General features: G+C 32.1%; 6 non-coding genes across 6 annotated transcripts; all 6 read right to left on the minus strand.

The window, feature by feature from the left end:
* Positions 1-1,500: 1,500 nt before the first annotated feature.
* Positions 1,501-1,572, minus strand: TRNAP-UGG (transfer RNA proline (anticodon UGG)). Its single transcript has one exon. It is a non-coding gene; the product is annotated as a tRNA-Pro (tRNA).
* A 1,698-nt stretch (positions 1,573-3,270) lies between these two features.
* On the minus strand, positions 3,271-3,342 carry TRNAP-UGG (transfer RNA proline (anticodon UGG)). Its single transcript has one exon. It is a non-coding gene; the product is annotated as a tRNA-Pro (tRNA).
* Positions 3,343-5,040: 1,698 nt separating this feature from the next.
* On the minus strand, positions 5,041-5,112 carry TRNAP-UGG (transfer RNA proline (anticodon UGG)). The gene has a single exon. It is a non-coding gene; the product is annotated as a tRNA-Pro (tRNA).
* Positions 5,113-6,808: 1,696 nt separating this feature from the next.
* On the minus strand, positions 6,809-6,880 carry TRNAP-UGG (transfer RNA proline (anticodon UGG)). The gene has a single exon. It is a non-coding gene; the product is annotated as a tRNA-Pro (tRNA).
* A 1,698-nt stretch (positions 6,881-8,578) lies between these two features.
* Positions 8,579-8,650, minus strand: TRNAP-UGG (transfer RNA proline (anticodon UGG)). Its single transcript has one exon. It is a non-coding gene; the product is annotated as a tRNA-Pro (tRNA).
* Positions 8,651-10,809: 2,159 nt separating this feature from the next.
* On the minus strand, positions 10,810-10,881 carry TRNAP-UGG (transfer RNA proline (anticodon UGG)). Its single transcript has one exon. It is a non-coding gene; the product is annotated as a tRNA-Pro (tRNA).
* Positions 10,882-17,798: the final 6,917 nt, after the last annotated feature.

Below are 17,798 nucleotides of genomic sequence, written 5' to 3' on the forward strand. Positions count from 1 at the left end.
TGGATAAAACCCAAGACATGTCACATGCTATGTTCAGATAAGTACTTACAAATAATTTTAGCAGTTTGACAAAAAACAAAATTCAATTGTGCAAATAAGTAAATCCAATCTATTTTGAGAGTTTTGATAAAACAATATTCAGTTGAAATTCACTCTGGAAATTGACTTCAATAAGATAATGGAACCATGTCAAAGAATCTAAAAATTTGGGCTTGTCCGGGATTTGAACCCGTGACCTCTCGCACCCAAAGTGAGAATGATAGAGTCATCAAGTAAGCATGTTTGATTTGATTTCTTAACTGTTTTTATGTGAAAATTGTATTATTTTAAAGCAGTCACTAATGTATACAAGGTGGAAATATTAGCATAAATAAAATATTTCCTAATAGTCAATATTTTTCTAAGTATACTTGCTTGGAAATTGCTGTGCAAAGTTTTATGATGCCCAGCAGAGTTTTTCTGATGGATAAAACCCAAGACATGTCACATGCTATGTGCAGGTAAGTAATTACAAATAATTTTAGCAGTTTGACAAAAAACAAAATTCAATTGTGCAAATAAGTAAATCCAATCTATTTTGTGAGTTTTTAAAAAATAATATTCATTTGAAGATTTTACTCAGGAAATTGTCTTCAATAAGATAATGGAACTATGTCAGAGAATCTGAAAATTTGGGCTCATCCATGATTTGAACCTGGGACCTCTCACACTCTAAGCGAGAATTTTACCCCTAGACCAACAAGCCACCTACCTGAACATTTTTCTCTTGATTTTTCAATTGATTTAATGAAAATAGCTTTTTGTTTTTAAAAACACCATATACATTTATGTAAAAATGAATTTGTAGAATAAATAAAATATTTCCTTATGGTCCAGTAGATAGTTTTCTAAGTATGCATATAGGAAAAGTGCAGGGACAAGATTTGTGAGTGCCTACAGAGTTTGGAATTCTCTCATGGACAAAGCTAAAGACTTGTCATATGCAATGTACAAATCATGCTTCCAGACAAAGAAGAAAGGCAAAAGAAAACCTTGCAATTTCATTTTTGAACTTTTTGTGTTTCAAAATGAGACTATTCTTTTAAAACATTCAAAGCTATCTAGACAGTAGGGAACCTGCAGTTTTCCTAATATTCCACAATACAGTTGAAATTTGAATAAGTATGCTCTCATTTTTAGAAAAACTAAAATGTTTCCGTAAGATTCTATTGATAGTTTTCTTTGTGTGCTTATTTGGAAAGTGCAGTGACAAGATTTAAAAATGGCTACAGAGTTTGGACTTGTCTGATCGATAAAACCCAAGACTTGTCAAAAGCTATGTGTAAATCATGCATAAATAGAAGAAAGGCAATTGAAAAATGATGAAGGCAAGATTCATAAGTATGTACAAATTCTATTGGGAGTATGGCAAAAACAAAACTCAGTTGATGCTATTGACTTAGCCAATTGAGAAAATCAGATATATATAAACCATGAGATGCACCGTACAAAAGAAATAGAGGGCTCGTCCGGGATTTGAACCCGGGACCTCTCGCACCCAAAGCAAGAATCATACCCCTAGACCAACGAGCCAACTGAAATAAGTATGGTTTATTTGATTTCTTAACTGTTTTTATGTGAAAATTGTATTCTTTTAATGCAGTCACTAATGTATACAAGGAGGAAATATTAGCATAAATAAAATGTTTCCTAATAGTCAATATTTTTCTAAGTATACTTGCTTGGAAATTGCTGTGCAAAGTTTTATGATGCCCAGCAGAGTTTTTCTGATGGATAAAACCCAAGACATGTCACATGCTATGTTCAGATAAGTACTTACAAATAATTTTAGCAGTTTGACAAAAAACAAAATTCAATTGTGCAAATAAGTAAATCCAATATATTTTGAGAGTTTTGATAAAACAATATTCAGTTGAAATTCACTCTGGAAATTGACTTCAATAAGATAATGGAACCATGTCAAAGAATCTAAAAATTTGGGCTCGTCCGGGATTTGAACCCGTGACCTCTCGCACCCAAAGTGAGAATGATAGAGTCATCAAGTAAGCATGTTTGATTTGATTTCTTAACTGTTTTTATGTGAAAATTGTATTATTTTAAAGCAGTCACTAATGTATACAAGGTGGAAATATTAGCATAAATAAAATATTTCCTAATAGTCAATATTTTTCTAAGTATACTTGCTTGGAAATTGCTGTGCAAAGTTTTATGATGCCCAGCAGAGTTTTTCTGATGGATAAAACCCAAGACATGTCACATGCTATGTGCAGGTAAGTAATAACAAATAATTTTAGCAGTTTGACAAAAAACAAAATTCAATTGTGCAAATAAGTAAATCCAATCTATTTTGTGAGTTTTTAAAAAATAATATTCATTTGAAGATTTTACTCAGGAAATTGTCTTCAATAAGATAATGGAACTATGTCAGAGAATCTGAAAATTTGGGCTCGTCCATGATTTGAACCTGGGACCTCTCACACTCTAAGCGAGAATCTTAACCCTAGACCAACAAGCCACCTACCTGAACATTTTTCTATTGATTTTTCAATTGATTTAATGAAAATAGCTTTTTGTTTTTAAAAACACCATATACATTTATGTAAAAATGAATTTGTAGAATAAATAAAATATTTCCTTATGGTCCAGTAGATAGTTTTCTAAGTATGCATATAGGAAAAGTGCAGGGACAAGATTTGTGAGTGCCTACAGAGTTTGGACTTCTCTCATGGACAAAGCTAAAGACTTGTCATATGCAATGTACAAATCATGCTTCCAGACAAAGAAGAAAGGCAAAAGAAAACCTTGCAATTTCATTTTTTAACTTTTTGTGTTTCAAAATGAGACTATTCTTTTAAAACATTCAAAGCTATCTAGACAGTAGGGAACCTGCAGTTTTCCTAATATTCCACAATACAGTTGAAATTTGAATAAGTATGCTCTCATTTTTAGAACAACTAAAATGTTTCCGTAAGATTCTATTGATAGTTTTCTTTGTGTGCTTATTTGGAAAGTGCAGTGACAAGATTTAAAAATGGCTACAGAGTTTGGACTTGTCTGATCGATAAAACCCAAGACTTGTCAAAAGCTATGTGTAAATCATGCATAAATAGAAGAAAGGCAATTGAAAAATGATGAAGGCAAGATTCATAAGTATGTACAAATTCTATTGGGAGTATGGCAAAAACAAAACTCAGTTGATGCTATTGACTTAGCCAATTGAGAAAATCACATATATATAAACCATGAGATGCACCGTACAAAAGAAATAGAGGGCTCGTCCGGGATTTGAACCCGGGACCTCTCGCACCCAAAGCGAGAATCATACCCCTAGACCAACGAGCCAACTGAAATAAGTGTGGTTTATTTGATTTCTTAACTGTTTTTATGTGAAAATGGTATTCTTTTAATGCAGTCACTAATGTATACAAGGAGGAAATATTAGCATAAATAAAATGTTTCCTAATAGTCAATATTTTTCTAAGTATACTTGCTTGGAAATTGCTGTGCAAAGTTTTATGATGCCCAGCAGAGTTTTTCTGATGGATAAAACCCAAGACATGTCACATGCTATGTTCAGATAAGTACTTACAAATAATTTTAGCAGTTTGACAAAAAACAAAATTCAATTGTGCAAATAAGTAAATCCAATCTATTTTGAGAGTTTTGAAAAAACAATATTCATTTGAAATTCACTCTGGAAATTGACTTCAATAAGATAATGGAACCATGTCAAAGAATCTAAAAATTTGGGCTCGTCCGGGATTTGAACCCATGACCTCTCGCACCCAAAGTGAGAATGATAGAGTCATCAAGTAAGCATGTTTGATTTGATTTCTTAACTGTTTTTATGTGAAAATTGTCTTATTTTAAAGCAGTCACTAATGTATACAAGGTGGAAATATTAGCATAAATAAAATATTTCCTAATAGTCAATATTTTTCTAAGTATACTTGCTTGGAAATTGCTGTGCAAAGTTTTATGATGCCCAGCAGAGTTTTTCTGATGGATAAAACCCAAGACATGTCACATGCTATGTGCAGGTAAGTAATTACAAATAATTTTAGCAGTTTGACAAAAAACAAAATTCAATTGTGCAAATAAGTAATTCCAATCTATTTTGTGAGTTTTTAAAAAATAATATTCATTTGAAGATTTTACTCAGGTAATTGTCTTCAATAAGATAATGGAACTATGTCAGAGAATCTGAAAATTTGGGCTCGTCCATGATTTGAACCTAGGACCTCTCACACTCTAAGCGAGAATCTTAACCCTAGACCAACAAGCCACCTACCTGAACATTTTTCTATTGATTTTTCAATTGATTTAATGAAAATAGCTTTTTGTTTTTAAAAACACCATATACATTTATGTAAAAATGAATTTGTAGAATAAATAAAATATTTCCTTATGGTCCAGTAGATAGTTTTCTAAGTATGCATATAGGAAAAGTGCAGGGACAAGATTTGTGAGTGCCTACAGAGTTTGGACTTCTCTCATGGACAAAGCTAAAGACTTGTCATATGCAATGTACAAATCATGCTTCCAGACAAAGCAGAAAGGCAAAAGAAAACCTTGCAATTTCATTTTTGAACTTTTTGTGTTTCAAAATGAGACTATTCTTTTAAAACATTCAAAGCTATCTAGACAGTAGGGAACCTGCAGTTTTCCTAATATTCCACAATACAGTTGAAATTTGAATAAGTATGCTCTTATTTTTTGAACAACTAAAATGTTTCTGTAAGATTCTATTGATAGTTTTCTTTGTGTGCTTATTTGGAAAGTGCAGTGACAAGATTTAAAAATGGCTACAGAGTTTGGACTTGTCTGATCGATAAAACCCAAGACTTGTCAAAAGCTATGTGTAAATCATGCATAAATAGAAGAAAGGCAATTGAAAAATGATGAAGGCAAGATTCATAAGTATGTACAAATTCTATTGGGAGTATGGCAAAAACAAAACTCAGTTGATGCTATTAACTTAGCCAATTGAGAAAATCAGATATATATAAACCATGAGAAGCACCATAAAAAAGAAGTAGAGGGCTCGTCCGGGATTTGAACCCGGGACTTCTCGCACCCAAAGCGAGAATCATACCCCTAGACTAACGAGCCAACTGAAACAAGTTTGTTTTATTTGATTTCTTAACTATTTTATGTGAAAATGGTGTTCTTTTAAAGCAGTCACTAATGTATACAAGGAGGAAAAATTAGCATAAATAAAATATTTCCTAATAGTCAATATTTTTCTAAGTATACTTGCTTGGAAATTGCTGTGCAAAGTTTTATGATGCCCAGCAGAGTTTTTCTGATGGATAAAACCCAAGACATGTCACATGCTATGTTCAGATAAGTACTTACAAATAATTTTAGCAGTTTGACAAAAAACAAAATTCAATTGTGCAAATAAGTAAATCCAATCTATTTTGAGAGTTTTGAAAAAACAATATTCAGTTGAAATTCACTCTGGAAATTGACTTCAATAAGATAATGGAACCATGTCAAAGAATCTAAAAATTTGGGCTCGTCCGGGATTTGAACCCGTGACCTCTCGCACCGAAAGTGAGAATGATAGAGTCATCAAGTAAGCATGTTTGATTTGATTTCTTAACTGTTTTTAGTGAAAATTGTATTATTTTAAAGCAGTCACTAATGTATACAAGGTGGAAATATTAGCATAAATAAAATATTTCCTAATAGTCAATATTTTTCTAAGTATACTTGCTTGGAAATTGCTGTGCAAAGTTTTATGATGCCCAGCAGAGTTTTTCTGATGGATAAAACCCAAGACATGTCACATGCTATGTGCAGGTAAGTAATTACAAATAATTTTAGCAGTTTGACAAAAAACAAAATTCAATTGTGCAAATAAGTAAATCCAATCTATTTTGTGAGTTTTTAAAAAATAATATTCATTTGAAGATTTTACTCAGGAAATTGTATTCAATAAGATAATGGAACTATGTCAAAGAATCTGAAAATTTGGGCTCGTCCATGATTTGAACCTGGGACCTCTCACACTCTAAGCGAGAATCTTAACCCTAGACCAACAAGCCACCTACCTGAACATTTTTCTATTGATTTTTCAATTGATTTAATGAAAATAGCTTTTTGTTTTTAAAAACACCTTATACATTTATGTAAAAATGAATTTGTAGAATAAATAAAATATTTCCTTATGGTCCAGTAGATAGTTTTCTAAGTATGCATATAGGAAAAGTGCAGGGACAAGATTTGTGAGTGCCTACAGAGTTTGGACTTCTCTCATGGACAAAGCTAAAGACTTGTCATATGCAATGTACAAATCATGCTTCCAGACAAAGAAGAAAGGCAAAAGAAAACCTTGCAATTTCATTTTTGAACTTTTTGTGTTTCAAAATGAGACTATTCTTTTAAAACATTCAAAGCTATCTAGACAGTAGGGAACCTGCAGTTTTCCTAATATTCCACAATACAGTTGAAATTTGAATAAGTATGCTCTCATTTTTAGAACAACTAAAATGTTTCCGTAAGATTCTATTGATAGTTTTCTTTGTGTGCTTATTTGGAAAGTGCAGTGACAAGATTTAAAAATGGCTACAGAGTTTGGACTTGTCTGATCGATAAAACCCAAGACTTGTCAAAAGCTATGTGTAAATCATGCATAAATAGAAGAAAGGCAATTGAAAAATGATGAAGGCAAGATTCATAAGTATGTACAAATTCTATTGGGAGTATGGCAAAAACAAAACTCAGTTGATGCTATTGACTTAGCCAATTGAGAAAATCACATATATATAAACCATGAGATGCACCGTAGAAAAGAAATAGAGGGCTCGTCCGGGATTTGAACCCGGGACCTCTCGCACCCAAAGCGAGAATCATACCCCTAGACCAACGAGCCAACTGAAATAAGTGTGGTTTATTTGATTTCTTAACTGTTTTTATGTGAAAATGGTATTCTTTTAATGCAGTCACTAATGTATACAAGGAGGAAATATTAGCATAAATAAAATGTTTCCTAATAGTCAATATTTTTCTAAGTATACTTGCTTGGAAATTGCTGTGCAAAGTTTTATGATGCCCAGCAGAGTTTTTCTGATGGATAAAACCCAAGACATGTCACATGCTATGTTCAGATAAGTACTTACAAATAATTTTAGCAGTTTGACAAAAAACAAAATTCAATTGTGCAAATAAGTAAATCCAATCTATTTTGAGAGTTTTGAAAAAACAATATTCATTTGAAATTCACTCTGGAAATTGACTTCAATAAGATAATGGAACCATGTCAAAGAATCTAAAAATTTGGGCTCGTCCGGGATTTGAACCCATGACCTCTCGCACCCAAAGTGAGAATGATAGAGTCATCAAGTAAGCATGTTTGATTTGATTTCTTAACTGTTTTTATGTGAAAATTGTCTTATTTTAAAGCAGTCACTAATGTATACAAGGTGGAAATATTAGCATAAATAAAATATTTCCTAATAGTCAATATTTTTCTAAGTATACTTGCTTGGAAATTGCTGTGCAAAGTTTTATGATGCCCAGCAGAGTTTTTCTGATGGATAAAACCCAAGACATGTCACATGCTATGTGCAGGTAAGTAATTACAAATAATTTTAGCAGTTTGACAAAAAACAAAATTCAATTGTGCAAATAAGTAATTCCAATCTATTTTGTGAGTTTTTAAAAAATAATATTCATTTGAAGATTTTACTCAGGTAATTGTCTTCAATAAGATAATGGAACTATGTCAGAGAATCTGAAAATTTGGGCTCGTCCATGATTTGAACCTAGGACCTCTCACACTCTAAGCGAGAATCTTAACCCTAGACCAACAAGCCACCTACCTGAACATTTTTCTATTGATTTTTCAATTGATTTAATGAAAATAGCTTTTTGTTTTTAAAAACACCATATACATTTATGTAAAAATGAATTTGTAGAATAAATAAAATATTTCCTTATGGTCCAGTAGATAGTTTTCTAAGTATGCATATAGGAAAAGTGCAGGGACAAGATTTGTGAGTGCCTACAGAGTTTGGACTTCTCTCATGGACAAAGCTAAAGACTTGTCATATGCAATGTACAAATCATGCTTCCAGACAAAGCAGAAAGGCAAAAGAAAACCTTGCAATTTCATTTTTGAACTTTTTGTGTTTCAAAATGAGACTATTCTTTTAAAACATTCAAAGCTATCTAGACAGTAGGGAACCTGCAGTTTTCCTAATATTCCACAATACAGTTGAAATTTGAATAAGTATGCTCTTATTTTTTGAACAACTAAAATGTTTCTGTAAGATTCTATTGATAGTTTTCTTTGTGTGCTTATTTGGAAAGTGCAGTGACAAGATTTAAAAATGGCTACAGAGTTTGGACTTGTCTGATCGATAAAACCCAAGACTTGTCAAAAGCTATGTGTAAATCATGCATAAATAGAAGAAAGGCAATTGAAAAATGATGAAGGCAAGATTCATAAGTATGTACAAATTCTATTGGGAGTATGGCAAAAACAAAACTCAGTTGATGCTATTAACTTAGCCAATTGAGAAAATCAGATATATATAAACCATGAGAAGCACCATAAAAAAGAAGTAGAGGGCTCGTCTGGGATTTGAACCCGGGACTTCTCGCACCCAAAGCGAGAATCATACCCCTAGACTAACGAGCCAACTGAAACAAGTCTGTTTTATTTGATTTCTTAACTATTTTATGTGAAAATGGTGTTCTTTTAAAGCAGTCACTAATGTATACAAGGAGGAAAAATTAGCATAAATAAAATATTTCCTAATAGTCAATATTTTTCTAAGTATACTTGCTTGGAAATTGCTGTGCAAAGTTTTATGATGCCCAGCAGAGTTTTTCTGATGGATAAAACCCAAGACATGTCACATGCTATGTGCAGATAAGTACTTACAAATAATTTTAGCAGTTTGACAAAAAACAAAACTCAATTCTGCAAATAAGTAAATCCAATCTATTTTGAGAGTTTTGAAAAAACAATATTCAGTTGAAATTCACTCTGGAAATTGACTTCAATAAGATAATGGAACCATGTCAAAGAATCTAAAAAGTTGGGCTTGTCCGGGATTTGAACCCGTGACCTCTCGCACCCAAAGTGAGAATCAAAGAGTCATCAAGTAAGCATGTATTATTTGATTTCTTAACTGTTTTTATGTGAAAATTGTCTTATTTTAAAGCAGTCACTAATGTATACAAGGTGGAAATATTAGCATAAATAAAATATTTCCTAATAGTCAATATTTTTCTAAGTATACTTGCTTGGAAATTGCTGTGCAAAGTTTTATGATGCCCAGCAGAGTTTTTCTGATGGATAAAACCCAAGACATGTCACTTGCTATGTGCAGATAAGTACTTACAAATAATTTTAGCAGTTTGACAAAAAACTAAATTCAATTGTGCAAATAAGTAAATCCAATCTATTTTGAGAGTTTTGAAAAACCAACATTCAGTTGAAATTCACTCCGGAAATTGCCTTCAAAAAGATAATGGAACCATGTCAAAGAATCTGAAAAGTTGGGCTCGTCCATGATTTGAACCCGGGACCTCTCGCACCCAAAGTGAGAGTCATAGAATCATCAAGTAAGCATGTTTGATTTGATTTCTTAACTGTTTTTAGTGAAAATTGTATTATTTTAAAGCAGTCACTAATGTATACAAGGTGGAAATATTAGCATAAATAAAATATTTCCTAATAGTCAATATTTTTCTAAGTATACTTGCTTGGAAATTGCTGTGCAAAGTTTTATGATGCCCAGCAGAGTTTTTCTGATGGATAAAACCCAAGACATGTCACTTGCTATGTGCAGATAAGTACTTACAAATAATTTTAGCAGTTTGACAAAAAACAAAATTCAATTGTGCAAATAAGTAAATCCAATCTATTTTGTGAGTTTTTAAAAAATAATATTCATTTGAAGATTTTACTCAGGAAATTGTCTTCAATAAGATAATGGAACTATGTCAAAGAATCTGAAAATTTGGGCTCATCCATGATTTGAACATGGGACCTCTCACACTCTAAGCGAGAATCTTAACCCTAGACCAACAAGCCACCTACCTGAACATTTTTCTATTGATTTTTCAATTGATTTAATGAAAATAGCTTTTTGTTTTTAAAAACACCATATACATTTATGTAAAAATGAATTTGTAGAATAAATAAAATATTTCCTTATGGTCCAGTAGATAGTTTTCTAAGTATGCATATAGGAAAAGTGCAGGGACAAGATTTGTGAGTGCCTACAGAGTTTGGACTTCTCTCATGGACAAAGCTAAAGACTTGTCATATGCAATGTACAAATCATGCTTCCAGACAAAGAAGAAAGGCAAAAGAAAACCTTGCAATTTCATTTTTGAACTTTTTGTGTTTCAAAATGAGACTATTCTTTTAAAACATTCAAAGCTATCTAGACAGTAGGGAACCTGCAGTTTTCCTAATATTCCACAATACAGTTGAAATTTGAATAAGTATGCTCTTATTTTTAGAACAACTAAAATGTTTCCGTAAGATTCTATTGATAGTTTTCTTTGTGTGCTTATTTGGAAAGTGCAGTGACAAGATTTAAAAATGGCTACAGAGTTTGGACTTGTCTGATCGATAAAACCCAAGACTTGTCAAAAGCTATGTGTAAATCATGCATAAATAGAAGAAAGGCAATTGAAAAATGATGAAGGCAAGATTCGTAAGTATGTACAAATTCTATTGGGAGTATGGCAAAAACAAAGCTCAGTTGATGCTATTGACTTAGCCAATTGAGAAAATCAGATATATATAAACCATGAGAAGCACCACAAAAAAGAAATAGAGGGCTCATCCGGGATTTGAACCCGGGACTTCTCGCAGCCAAAGCGAGAATCATACCCCTAGACCAACAAGCCAACTGAAACAAGTCTGTTTTATTTGATTTCTTAACTATTTTATGTGAAAATGGTGTTCTTTTAAAGCAGTCACTAATGTATACAAGGAGGAAAAATTAGCATAAATAAAATATTTCCTAATAGTCAATATTTTTCTAAGTATACTTGCTTGGAAATTGCTGTGCAAAGTTTTATGATGCCCAGCAGAGTTTTTCTGATGGATAAAACCCAAGACATGTCACATGCTATGTTCAGATAAGTACTTACAAATAATTTTAGCAGTTTGACAAAAAACAAATTCAATTGTGCAAATAAGTAAATCCAATCTATTTTGAGAGTTTTGAAAAAACAATATTCAGTTGAAATTCACTCTGGAAATTGACTTCAATAAGATAATGGAACCATGTCAAAGAATCTAAAAATTTGGGCTCGTCCGGCATTTGAACCCGTGACCTCTAGCACCCAAAGTGAGAATGTTAGAGTCATCAAGTAAGCATGTTTTATTTGATTTCTTAACTGTTTTTATGTGAAAATTGTATTATTTTAAAGCAGTCACTAATGTATACAAGGTGGAAATATTAGCATAAATAAAATATTTCCTAATAGTCAATATTTTTCTAAGTATACTTGCTTGGAAATTGCTGTGCAAAGTTTTATGATGCCCAGCAGAGTTTTTCTGATGGATAAAACCCAAGACATGTCACTTGCTATGTGCAGATAAGTACTTACAAATAATTTTAGCAGTTTGACAAAAAACAAAATTCAATTGTGCAAATAAGTAAATCCAATCTATTTTGTGAGTTTTTAAAAAATAATATTCATTTGAAGATTTTACTCAGGAAATTGTCTTCAATAAGATAATGGAACTATGTCAAAGAATCTGAAAATTTGGGCTCATCCATGATTTGAACATGGGACCTCTCACACTCTAAGCGAGAATCTTAACCCTAGACCAACAAGCCACCTACCTGAACATTTTTCTATTGATTTTTCAATTGATTTAATGAAAATAGCTTTTTGTTTTTAAAAACACCATATACATTTATGTAAAAATGAATTTGTAGAATAAATAAAATATTTCCTTATGGTCCAGTAGATAGTTTTCTAAGTATGCATATAGGAAAAGTGCAGGGACAAGATTTGTGAGTGCCTACAGAGTTTGGACTTCTCTCATGGACAAAGCTAAAGACTTGTCATATGCAATGTACAAATCATGCTTCCAGACATAGAAGAAAGGCAAAAGAAAACCTTGCAATTTCATTTTTGAACTTTTTGTGTTTCAAAATGAGACTATTCTTTTAAAACATTCAAAGCTATCTAGACAGTAGGGAACCTGCAGTTTTCCTAATATTCCACAATACAGTAGAAATTTGAATAAGTATGCTCTTATTTTTAGAACAACTAAAATGTTTCCGTAAGATTCTATTGATAGTTTTCTTTGTGTGCTTATTTGGAAAGTGCAGTGACAAGATTTAAAAATGGCTACAGAGTTTGGACTTGTCTGATCGATAAAACCCAAGACTTGTCAAAAGCTATGTGTAAATCATGCATAAATAGAAGAAAGGCAATTGAAAAATGATGAAGGCAAGATTCATAAGTATGTACAAATTCTATTGGGAGTATGGCAAAAACAAAACTCAGTTGATGCTATTGACTTAGCCAATTGAGAAAATCATATATATATAAACCATGAGATGCACCGTAAAAAAGAAATAGAGGGCTCGTCCGGGATTTGACTCTGGGACCTCTCACACAAAAGTGAGAATCATACCCCTAGACCAACGAGCCAACAGAAATAAGTCTGTTTTATTTGATTTCTTAACTATTTTATGTGAAAATGGTGTTCTTTAAAAGCAGTCACTAATGTATACAAGGAGGAAATATTAGCATAAATAAAATATTTCCTAATAGTCAATATTTTTCTAAGTATACTTGCTTGGAAATTGCTGTGCAAAGTTTTATGATGCCCAGCAGAGTTTTTCTGATGGATAAAACCCAAGACATGTCACATGCTATGTGCAGATAAGTACTTACAAATAATTTTAGCAGTTTTACAAAAAACAAAGTTCAATTCTGCAAATAAGTAAATCCAATCTATTTTGAGAGTTTTGAAAAAACAATATTCAGTTGAAATTCACTCTGGAAATTGACTTCAATAAGATAATGGAACCATGTCAAAGAATCTAAAAATTTGGGCTCGTCCGGGATTTGAACCTGTGACCTCTCGCACCCAAAGTGAGAATAATAGAGTCATCAAGTAAGCATGTTTTATTTGATTTCTTAACTGTTTTTATGTGAAAATTGTTTTATTTTAAAGCAGTCACTAATGTATACAAGGTGGAAATATTAGCATAAATAAAATATTTCCTAATAGTCAATATTTTTCTAAGTATTCTTGCTTGGAAATTGCTGTGCAAAGTTTTATGAAGCCCAGCAGAGTTTTTCTGATGGATAAAACCCAAGACATGTCACATTCTATGTGCAGGTAAGTAATTACAAATAATTTTAGCAGTTTGACAAAAAACAAAATTCAATTGTGCAAATAAGTAAATCCAATCTATTTTGTGAGTTTTTAAAAAATAATATTCAGTTGAAGATTTTACTCAGGAAATTGACTTCAATAAGATAATGGAACTATGTCAAAGAATGTGAAAATTTGGGCTCGTCCATGATTTGAACCTGGGACCTCTCACACCCTAAGCGAGAATCTTAACACTAGACCAACAAGCCACCTACCTGAACATTTTTCTATTGATTTTTCCATTGATTTAAAGAAAATAGCTTTTTGTTTTTAAAAACACCATATACATTTATGTAAAAATGAATTTGTAGAATAAATAAAATATTTCCTTATGGTCCAGTAGATAGTTTTCTAAGTATGCATATAGGAAAAGTGCAGGGACAAGATTTGTGAGTGCCTACAGAGTTTGGACTTCTCTCATGGACAAAGCTAAAGACTTGTCATATGCAATGTACAAATCATGCTTCCAGACACAGAAGAAAGGCAAAAGAAAACCTTGCAATTTCATTTTTGAACTTTTTGTGTTTCAAAATGAGACTATTCTTTTAAAACATTCAAAGCTATCTAGACAGTAGGGAACCTGCAGTTTTCCTAATATTCCACAATACAGTTGAAATTTGAATAAGTATGCTCTTATTTTTAGAACAACTAAAATGTTTCCGTAAGATTCTATTTATGGTTTTCTTTGTGTGCTTATTTGGAAAGTGCAGTGACAAGATTTAAAAATGGCTACAGAGTTTGAACTTGTCTGATCGATAAAACCCAAGACTTGTCAAAAGCTATGTGTAAATCATGCATAACTAGAAGAAAGGCAATTGAAAAATGATGAAGGCAAGATTCATAAGTATGTACAAATTCTATTGGGAGTATGGCAAAACAAAACTCAGTTGAGTGAATTTCAACTGAATGTTGTTTTTTCAAAACTCTCAAAATAGATTGTATTTACTAATTTGCACAATTGAATTTTGTTTTTTGTCAAACTGCTAAAATTATTTGTAAGTACTTATCTGCACACAGCATGTGACATGTCTTGGGTTTTATCCATCAGAAAAACTCTGCTGGGCATCATAAAACTTTGCACAGCAATTTTCAAGCAAGTATACTTAGAAAATTATTGACTATTAGGAAGTATTTTATTTATGCTAATATTTCCTCCTTGTACACATTAGTGACTGCTTTAAAATAATATAATTTTCACATAAAATTGGTTAAGATATCAAATAAAACATGCTTACTTGATGATTCTATGATTTTCATTTTGGGCGCGACAGGTCCCTGGTTCAATTCCCTGACGAGCCCTCTCTTTCTTTTTACGGTGCATCTCATGGTTTATATATATCTGATTTTCTCAATTGGCTAAGTCAATAGCATCAACTGAGTTTTGTTTTTGCCATACTCCCAATAGAATTTGTACATACTTATGAATCTTGCCTTCATCATTTTCCTATTGCCTTTCTTCTATTTATGCATGATTTACACATAGCTTTTTACAAGTCTTGGGTTTTATCGATCAGACAAGTCCAAACTCTGTCGCCATTTTTATATCTTGTCACTGCACTTTCCAAATAAGCACACATAGAAAACTATCAATAGAATCTTACGAAAACATTTTAGTTGTACTACAAATAAGAGCATACTTATTAAAATTTCAACCGTATTGTGGTATATCAGGAAACTGCAGGTTCCCTTCTGTCTAGATAGCTTTGAATGTTTTAAAAGAATAGTCTCACTTTGAAACACAAAAAGTTCAAAAATGAAATTGCAAGGTTTTCTTTTGCCTTTCTTCTGTGTCTGGAAGCATGATTTGTACATTGCATATGACAAGTCTTTAGCTTCGTCCATGAGAGAAGTCCAAACTCTGTAGGCACTCACAAATCTTGTCCCTGCACTTTTCCTATATGCATACCTTAGAAAACTATCTACTGGACCATAAGGAAATATTTTATTTATTCTACAAATTCATTTTTACATAAATGTATATGGTGTTTTAAAAACAAAAAGCAATTTTCTTAAAATCAATTGAAAAATCCAAAGGAAAATCTTCAGGTAGGTTGCTCGTTAGTCTAGGGGTATGATTCTCGCTTAGGGTGCGAGAGGTCCCGGGTTCAAATCCCCGACGAGACCAAATTTTCAGAATCTTTGAAATGGTTCTATAATCTTATTGTAGTCAATTTCCTGAGTGAATTTCAACTGAATGTTGTTTTTTCGAAACTCTCAAAATAGATTGTATTTACTAATTTGCACAATTGAATTTTGTTTTTTGTCAAACTGCTAAAATTATTTGTAAGTACTTATCTGCACACAGCATGTGACATGTCTTGGGTTTTATCCATCAGAAAAACTCTGCTGGGCATCATAAAACTTGGCACAGCAATTTTCAAGCAAGTATACTTAGAAAATTATTGACTATTAGGAAATATTTTATTTATGCTAATATTTCCTCCTTGTACACATTAGTGACTGCTTTAAAATAATATAATTTTCACATAAAATTGGTTAAGATATCAAATAAAACATGCTTACTTGATGATTCTATGATTTTCGTTTTGGGCGCGACAGGTCCCTGGTTCAATTCCCTGACGAGCCCTCTCTTTCTTTTTACGGTGCATCTCATGGTTTATATATATCTGATTTTCTCAATTGGCTAAGTCAATAGCATCAACTGAGTTTTGTTTTTGCCATACTCCCAATAGAATTTGTACATACTTATGAATCTTGCCTTCATCATTTTCCTATTGCCTTTCTTCTATTTATGCATGATTTACACATAGCTTTTTACAAGTCTTGGGTTTTATCGATCAGACAAGTCCAAACTCTGTCGCCATTTTTATATCTTGTCACTGCACTTTCCAAATAAACACACATAGAAAACTATCAATAGAATCTTACGAAAACATTTTAGTTGTACTACAAATAAGAGCATACTTATTAAAATTTCAACCGTATTGTGGTATATCAAGAAAACTGCAAGTTCCCTTCTGTCTAGATAGCTTTGAATGTTTTAAAAGAATAGTCTCACTTTGAAATGCAAAAAGTTCAAAAATGAAATTGCAAGGTATTCTTTTGCCTTTCTTCTGTGTCTGGAAGCATGATTTGTACATTGCATATGACAAGTCTTTAGCTTTGTCCATGAGAGAAGTCCAAACTCTGTAGGCACTCACAAATCTTGTCCCTGCACTTTTCCTATATGCATACCTTAGAAAACTATCTACTGGACCATAAGGAAATATTTTATTTATTCTACAAATTAATTTTTACATAAATGTATATGGTGTTTTAAAAACAAAAAGCTATTTTCTTAAAATCAATTGAAAAATCCAAAGAAAAATCTTCAGGTAGGTGGCTCGTTGGTCTCGCTTAGGGTGCGAGAGGTCCCGGGTTCAAATCCCGGACGAGCCCAAATTTTCAGATTCTTTGAAATGGTTCTATAATCTTATTGTAGTCAATTTCCTGAGTGAATTTCAACTGAATGTTGTTTTTTCAAAACTCTCAAAATAGATTGTATTTACTAATTTGCACAATTGAATTTTGTTTTTTGTCAAACTGCTAAAATTATTTGTAAGTACTTATCTGCACACAGCATGTGACATGTCTTGGGTTTTATCCATCAGAAAAACTCTGCTGGGCATCATAAAACTTGGCACAGCAATTTTCAAGCAAGTATACTTAGAAAATTATTGACTATTAGGAAATATTTTATTTATGCTAATATTTCCTCCTTGTACACATTAGTGACTGCTTTAAAATAATATAATTTTCACATAAAATTGGTTAAGATATCAAATAAAACATGCTTACTTGATGATTCTATGATTTTCGTTTTGGGCGCAACAGGTCCCTGGTTCAATTCCCTGACGAGCCCTGTCTTTCTTTTTACGGTGCATCTCATGGTTTATATATATCTAATTTTCTCAATTGGCTAAGTCAATAGCATCAACTGAGTTTTGTTTTTGCCATACTCCCAATAGAATTTGTACATACTTATGAATCTTGCCTTCATCATTTTCCTATTGCCTTTCTTCTATTTATGCATGATTTACACATAGCTTTTTACAAGTCTTGGGTTTTATCGATCAGACAAGTCCAAACTCTGTCGCCATTTTTATATCTTGTCACTGCACTTTCCAAATAAACACACATAGAAAACTATCAATAGAATCTTACGAAAACATTTTAGTTGTACTACAAATAAGAGCATACTTATTAAAATTTCAACCGTATTGTGGTATATCAAGAAAACTGCAAGTTCCCTTCTGTCTAGATAGCTTTGAATGTTTTAAAAGAATAGTCTCACTTTGAAACGCAAAAAGTTCAAAAATGAAATTGCAAGGTATTCTTTTCCCTTTCTTCTGTGTCTGGAAGCATGATTTGTACACTGCATATGACAAGTCTTTAGCTTCGTCCATGAGAGAAGTCC

Source organism: Taudactylus pleione, unplaced genomic scaffold (assembly GCF_031769625.1).
Source record: "Taudactylus pleione unplaced genomic scaffold, aTauple2 ptg000317l, whole genome shotgun sequence".
NCBI lineage: Eukaryota > Metazoa > Chordata > Amphibia > Anura > Myobatrachidae > Taudactylus > Taudactylus pleione.